This window comes from Peromyscus californicus, unplaced genomic scaffold (assembly GCF_007827085.1).
Source record: "Peromyscus californicus insignis strain IS unplaced genomic scaffold, ASM782708v3 Scaffold_13__1_contigs__length_99412109, whole genome shotgun sequence".
Classification (NCBI taxonomy): Eukaryota; Metazoa; Chordata; class Mammalia; order Rodentia; family Cricetidae; genus Peromyscus; species Peromyscus californicus.
Genome location: NW_026294424.1, coordinates 83,349,691 through 83,358,004, shown reverse-complemented (window position 1 = coordinate 83,358,004; position 8,314 = coordinate 83,349,691).

Here is an 8,314-nt window from a genome sequence, read left to right as displayed (position 1 = left end):
AAAGAAAAGGTTGTCATTGTGGACTGAGCCCCACGTTGTGCTCCTTCTTCGTGTCACTGTCAGGCTAAGGTGTACTTGAGTCATCTGGAGGGTTCTTCCTCTACCATCTGATAGACCAGCTTCAGCATGAGATTACAGCCTCTTATACTCACCCAAATCACCAGTTCAGCATCAAGCCCACCCTACGGCCAGTGTGACTCAGATGTGCAGGCTGCTGGGACTTCACAAGCTTCAATCCAGTGTCTTCCAACATTGTGCAACAGACATCTGCAACCGACGGCAGAACTGACACACAGCAGGTGCTCCATGGGTGTTCAAATGCACGGTCCGGGAGCCTGGCCCTGTTGCAGTTATCTCCCTCCTTCTCTTGACCCCGTCTAGAACTGCCTCCTTACTTTGCTCCCACTCCGGTGCCCACAGCACAAATACTCACCCTAACACTGTCTATAAACTCTGCCTGTGTGCCTTGAGTACACTGGCCACCCAAGTGCCCTGCCACTCATGTGCGAGAGGATGGAGTTATTCAAGCCAGTCAACACAAACGTTGAATTATGAATTTATCCATTATAGAAGCAACAATGCAGCTCCCCCAAGCAAGGCTCTAGGAACATGCACATCTAATCAAATGAATTCCCCAAGGAAGGCATGACTCCATAACAACCAAAAAATTAAGTTAAAATAAAGGTAGGGCTAGTTAATAACTTTCCATTTTTAATTCAAATAACTATGCTTTATTAGAAGAAAGGCTATAGCAAATTAGCATAAATGCAACAATCTCCTGTGGATATAGGACAAATGAAATTAGACCAAACAAGAATTCAGAAATGTTAAAGCCATGCGTCCTGAGAGACCTAGAAGCTAAACCTCAGAGGTGTGAGCACCCCACTGCTCAGGGCCAGTCTCCACAGTGAAGAAGGAATGGTTATAACCATATTTCAAGAGCACATTCAAGAGGAAATGCACTCAAGGCCACCCCGCTCTTCCCTTCATCTCACGTGAACTAGTCCTCCCATTTTAACTCAACCTCTCTAATATTTTGGTGGAGGAAAAGAACAGCCTGTTACTACAACAAATCGTCTCTGGCTCTGGCAATTCGTGGCCCCTTGAGAATAAGCACACTTGGTACTAACACATCAAACACTGTGAGTTCCACGAGCATTAGTCAAACATCTGCAGCATCTTGTGAAACCGCTAACCAAGTCAGTTTTGTCTACTTTAAAACCCAAGCAGTAGACTCTTGTAAGTGACCCAGGGGAAAGTTTTGTGAATCCAAGTGACACAGGTTTGAGAGGGGCAGTCCTTCCCTGCTGCTGATTAAAAACAGTTGGCATGAGCTGCCTGGAAAGATCCTCCCCTGTTGGCAGGACGTAGATCTGTCAACAGAAATGAGGTTGATTGCTGGGGACGGGAGAGCAGAACTTCAGACAGATGATAGATGCGTCATGAGTGTCCTTATCACATTCTCGATGCAGGCAAATTGTAGCTCATCACTTAATTGAGCAGCATCTACTGGCAATTGCTGCCATCTTCTCCGTGAATGCCACCAACTCCTGCTCCAACAGCTGTGGGGCTTTCTTAGTATAAAGGACTAGACTATGAGCCTAAAGCAATAAGTTCTTCTTACTCTTGGTAATATGCACAGGAGCAAATAGCCATCTATACCAGCGGTTCTCAACCTGTGGGTTGCAACCCATTGGGGTTGCATATCAGGTGCATTCTGATCCTTAATAGTAGCAAAATTACAGTTATGAAGTAGCAATGAAATAATTTTATGGTTGAGGGTTAAGAGGAAGAACACTATTAAAGGGTTGCAGTGTTAGGAAAGTTGAGAACCACTGATTGACAGTTTCCCACTATATCCAACATTATCTCTCATGTAGGAGGACTGAGGCATTAGACTAGGCTTACCGATCTCTTCTGCCCTGTCCTGATGGCTCAGTGGGTAATTAGACACAATTGCCATTGTCCATACACTTATGCTGTCCTCCATCCTAACCCATCTCTATTGGACTAATCAAGGATAACTTCAGAGCTATAAATCAGACCAAGAGTAAGCAGTTTCTGGAGGAGCTGTGGTGAAGCTTTCTAGGGACCATTTGCCTTGTGTGGAGCAGCTCCAGTGCTCCAGGGACTCACACCCCAGCGAGCAGGGGCAGACAAGTACAGTGTGTGGGCGGAGCAGCATGCTGCTGGTGCTGTAAGCTGAGTCAAAACTTTTAAAAGGCTCAAGTCTCCCGCTAAAAATGAGGGAAGGAATGGCCTCCCCCTTCTTTCCTAGTGCGTTCACTTCAGAAAACCTTGTAAGGATTTCTCCTCTCACTGAAGTGTATACAACACGGATTTAAAAACAGATCTATCTTTTCATCCACTTTATGAGTCAGCAATGTCTTCTTCGGCGACTCAGGATCTAGGGACATAGACAGCTCCGCTTTCTCCCAGCTTTTGGATGTAGGGGAGAGCTTAGCTTGGGGGAAAAACCCTGCTGCAAGTTACAAACTATCTCCTTGCTTAAAGATCTAAGAAGGGCTTTGAGGGTAGGATCTCTAGAGAGTTAACGCAAATTAGGTAAATAGGCAGGTAAAGCTAGGCTGACTTTTGGCAAGTGGGACAGTGAAGTCATCTTGAGGACTAGTCATTGTTCAGAATGAGTTCACCGGTTATGGTGCATAATGGGTTGTGTGTCTGCGTAACTGTGGCCAGGGAGTGTGACTGTTTTCCATCTTTGCAAACTGTTAGTGGACAGCCTGTGATGCACATCGCATTCTGCTTTAGTGTTGATTCAGCTAAGAAGAAACTAGTCTCAATCAATACTACCTTGACAAATTTTGTTCCTAATGTTATTTCCCTAGCAGTGCATAAAAGATGACATACTTTCCATTTCAGGAGGTCAGCCAGGGCATCCAGAGGAAAGGGATTCAGAACTGAGAAATGACAATGCCTCTGAATGAGCCAGGTGAAGCGCAAGGGGTTAGGATAACAAGATTTGAGAAGTCATTGACTATGGCTTTTTTTTTGGCAGGGGGGAGGAATATATATGAAATCAGTTTTATATTATTTTAAGGCAATGGCTTCTTTAAGAAGAATGCCCCAGGGATTCACAAGAGTCACAGCAGGGCATCAAGCTATTTTAAGGTTATTCTGGCAACACAGGTAAAAGAAAATAACCTGAACTGGAATAGTAGTGTTGAAGACAGAAAGACATGAAGTGGTTTTAGAGAGAAAGACTACAGAACTGCATGTTCAAGACCACAAACAATTACAATTAATTGCTGCGTTGCTAGTAGAAAGCACACATGGAAGAAGGATGCCGTGTCTACAGCAGCCAGGGAGAGTCTGGGGCCTGGGTTCTAATGTCTTCTGGGAGATTTTGTCACAGGCTACAGTTTGAGAACCACGAATCCAATCTTTACAATGGGCATTAGCAAGGGAACACAACATCAGAGAAAAGCACCAAGCCAAAAACCCTGCCCGAAAGAACCAGGGTCCTTTCTGTGGTCCACTGTTTTGGACATCTAATTTAAACTCGATATCATGAGATACTATATCAAACCGAACTTTTCCTTAATACTGTATTTCTAAATAGACCATTCTAGGAAGACCTCTGAGATTCCTAGAACGGGCTTTACTTTTTGACCACCAAACCCTTGATAAATAGGATTCTCCAGGCTTTCTGTATCCAAGGTGTTCACATTCCCTTTGACAAATAACTAAGGCATCCACCTACCTCTGCTCTTGGTGGACAACATACTAACCTTGCCTGAAAAACCTGACTTGGAAGCAACAAGGAATCCTAGATTCTAATCTCTATTGCAGATTTGACTTCAAGTCACAGTTGAAGCCCCAAGGTAAATGGTGAGGTATAGGAGTTCATGGTGGCCCTTCAGGGCCTGCTTTACTCCCTTACCTCAGGGGCATCTGGAGAACTGGCCTTGGAAGCAGGATGGAGGCTCCCATAGTTACATAAATATCTGTTGAATCAGCACGAAGGGTTGGTTAATACTCAACTGAAGAGTGGATACAAACTCTGAGCAGCCCTTAGCATGGGGATTAATCAATAGAATCTGGGCCATTTTAGGAGCATACCTATCCCGGAAGTTATGGCCTCCCAACTTCTTGTGTAAGTCACAGTAAATTTTAACACAGTCATGGCTTTCACAGATTACTCTTTGGAGCATCTCTTTCTGAAAAATAGACATTGTCAGCGTTTATTCAAGGTCACAACAATGCTTTTGTTAGGATTACAAAAGCATTTTCCCTAAGAGTTTAATAACAATATTTGCTTAACTACTCTTTTTTTTTCAGTTAGTGAGTTTGAAAAACTGAAAAAAAAATTATGTTCTTTTGTTTTTTTTTTTTTTCTGAAAGAGAAATCATCACATTTCATGGAAAACAAGCGGGACAGCAAGATCAAGAATTCATTTTACCGTGATAGAAACTGGTTTGTGGGCCTAAGTGCCAAATTCTGTAACCATAAGGCAAATCATTCATCAAGCCAGAAAGAGAGAGGGAGCGGTAGCATATATGTAGCTAGAGTTTTCCTGCCTGGCCCACAGTCAGGACAAATCTCTCTCACCTGCCAGTCCCACAGCCACTCAGACCCAACCAAGTAAACACAGAGACTTATATTGCTTACAAACTGTATGGCCGTGGCAGGCTTCTTGCTAACTGTTCTTACAGCTTAAATTAATCCATTTCCATTAATCTATACCTTGCCACATGGCTCGTGGCTTACCGGCATCTTCACATGCTGTTTGTCATGGTGGCGACTGGCAGTGTCTCTCTGACTCAGCCTTCCACTTCCCAGCTTTATTCTCCTCCTTGTCCCGCCTATACTTCCTGCCTAGCCAATGGTCAATCAGTGTTTTATTTATTGACCAATCAGCAACACATTTGCCATACAGAACATCCCATAGCAGATCTCTTTGACTGGTCAGTGTGTGTGTGTGTGTGTGTGTGTGTGTGTGTGTGTGTGTGTGTGTGTGTGTCCATTGGTTGATTTAATAATTAGTCTTTTTGTATTAGCATCACACACACACACACATACAAGTATAAACATATAGGTATAGAGATATTGATGTGTGCTAAGAAGTCATGGTTTAATATGAACGTATATGAGTCATGACTATAAGACATGACACAAATATACACCAAAGGAACCAAAAGGGATTTTTAGTTTATGAAACAGACTCCAGTGAGAAGGAATTAGTAACTTTGGAGGCTCAACTCTTGGACAGTAGTGCATCTCCTTAGAAAGTCAACAGTTTACCTCTTCCTAATAAGCAGTGTTTGGCATAGAGAAAAATTCCCTCAGATTTGCAAGCTCATGGCCTAGATTTTATTCTTGTCCCGGTCTTCACTGCTGGTGTAACATTAGACAAATTGCCTAACCTTCTGGACTTTAATCTTTTCTACAGAAATGCACTCAGAAACTGCAGCATTGCCTGTTTTACCAGGCTACTGAGAGATTCGTGTGGGTACTATTGTGGGAGCCCACAGAGGTTTCCTAGTGAGATCTGAGATCGTTTTACACAGCAGAGCTGCAGTAGGGATGGATTGACCACATGCATGGTCACCAGGTGTCTGGAAGGGTCTGCACTTGGCTGTGCTGGAGGGAGGTCTTTGGCTCCACCCCTTGGCATTCCTTTAAAAGCCCTTTAGTAGAGACAGAAGGGGCTGGTGGGTTTTGACCCAGGCTCTCCCGAGGCTATCCTGTGTTTCTAACTGTCTCTCCTCTTATATTTCTATCTACTTACTTCTCACTTCTCCCTAGAGGGAGCTGGTCTCCTTCATACTATGATAAGGCTGTCATGTAACCGCTGCCCCCCACCCACATGCTCCTGCATGGTGCCACAGTTGTAGATTACTGTAGAAGCTGTCTTAGTTAGGGTTGCTATTGCTGTGATAAAGTACCATGACCAAAGCAGGAAAGGGTTTATTTGGTTTATGCTTCTACTATTCATCATCAAAGAAATTAGGATAGGAGGGCAGGAGCCAACACAGAGGCCATGGAAAGGTGCTGATTACTGGTTTGCTCCCCTTGTCTTGCTCAACCTGTTTTCTTATAGAACCCAGGACCACCAGCCCAGGTGTGGCCCCACCCACGGAGCCTGGCCTTCCATATCAATCACTAAGAAGATGCTCTACAGGCTTGCCAGCACACTGATCTTATGGAGGCATTTTCTTAATTGAGGCTCCCTCCTCTATGATGACTCTAGTTTGTGTCAAGTTGTCATATAACATATGTCCAGCACAATGGCCTGTGCTTTTGAAAGGGTACACTGTTACATAGCCTTCTTTCTAGAAATAGAAATACCAGGTGTACCTGCTTGAACCCAGACACCAAAAGATACACCTTTGCTCTTCGTCCCAATTTTTTTTTTTTTTTTTAGTTATTCAAGACAGGGTTTTTCTCTGTAGCCTTGACCATCCTGGAACTTACTTTATAGACTAGTCTGCCCTTGAACTCAGAGAGATAGGCCTGCCTCTGCCTCCCAAGTGCTGGGGTTAAAGGCATTCATCAGTACTTCCAAGACAGTCCTTGCTTTGTGTAAACCAACAGTTAGTGTAACAAAAGTCAGAACTACCTAGGCCTTGGTACTCCGTGGCTAACTACCAAAGCTGAAGCTAGTGAGGACTTTAGCATAACAGGAGCTGCTGCCTGTGTGCTAGCATCTATGCTCACTTCTTAGAGGACACTGCCTGGGGTGGGGGTGTCTCAGGAAGCACTCTATGAGACAGACAGATCACTATGGCTTGTGGGATGGTCTGGCCTTGGTTTAGGGAGAAATCCTGCCTCTTGCCGAGTGCTCATAATTAACAAAAACATGCAAACTCGTTTTACAAAAGGATGTGCTGCAAAAAGCACTGGAAATTTCACTGTTCGTAACCACTTGTGAGAAACATGTTTTTTTAAAAAAAAAAATAAATAAATAAGGAATTTACGCCACGACTGTGGCATTCCAAAGGGTTTTCTGACTGGCAACATTGCTCCAGTAAATGTTTATATGCTGCAAATTTGGGGAAGGGCTTAAAGCATTCCCACTGAAATAAGAAGCAAGACAAAAGTTCCTACTATCTTTACTCCTATTCAAAATGGTGCTTGAAATCTCAGCCAAAGCAAATAAAACAAAAAGGGAAGAGGATATGGGCATGAAAAGAAGCTAGACTATCCCTGTGTGCAGATGTGGTTCTAGAGAGAGAGAAGACCCTGAAGACTCCATTTGAAAATTCTTAGATCTGATAAACACTTTCAGTGAGGTGCAGGAAAGAAAACTAATCTACAGCCATCAGTAGGCTGCCTGTGGACAGATAACGTGCAAATAAAATCACAAAAACATCCCCATTCTCAGTTGCCGCTGGAAAAAAAAAACTTGCAATAAACCTAATCAAGGAAATGAGACACCTTTACAATGAAAAATTTAAAACACTGAAAAAATGAACTGAAGAGGATACTAGAAGAAGAAAGTCCTCTAAGCTCAAGTGATATTGGCTTTGGTGTCCATTGACACCAAAGTTTAACTGGGAAATGTATTTTCATAACTGAATGAGAAATTAATTTGCTTATTATGCTTCAGTTGTTGAATTTTATGCGTAACCAAAGAATTCATTGTTTATAAGGCATTTCTAGCCCTTCAGAGTAGGTGGGATCTGCACATATCCACTGAATTATAGAAAAAAGTTTGAGAACAGGTTTGTGTCTCTATTTGTCTTCCAGATTTAGTCAAATTTCCTGTATTTTAGAATGGATGCAGGTAATGTCAGTACTTTTAGAAAATCTGTCATAAAATCCTGAAGACACTGTTAGATATTGCTGTCTTATTTTCCTGGACACATTGTGTTTCCAAGAAGAGGTCCGGAAGTACCATAGGATCATGGGGCAAGAAACGTGCAGGCTAGACCAAGGTTGGCAGATGGAAGGCAAGGCTGCCTTGAAAGAATTTATGAGAAGTTCCATAAATCAGGAGGGAGAGAGAGTGTGTGCTGGTTTTAAGGTTATAATGGGGTGACAAGGAAGTAAAAAATTCCAATGAGATAATCCATCAACTTCAAACCATCCGATCAAAACGAGTGAAAGCAAAACAAAACAACAAACATCCAACAATACAATGGGAAAACAAGGGACCAAAGGGACTGAAGCTCAGGGTTAATTCCCAATCATATTGTGTTTCAACAGGAGTGGGGTTTTTCTTTTTTTCCACTTGTAAATGATGAGCACATGATTATACTTTCCAAACAAAGAATTTTCTCAACACACTTCCCTCTTACGAAGTACTCATATAAGCATGAGAAAACACTTAAAAATCATCTGAGCTAT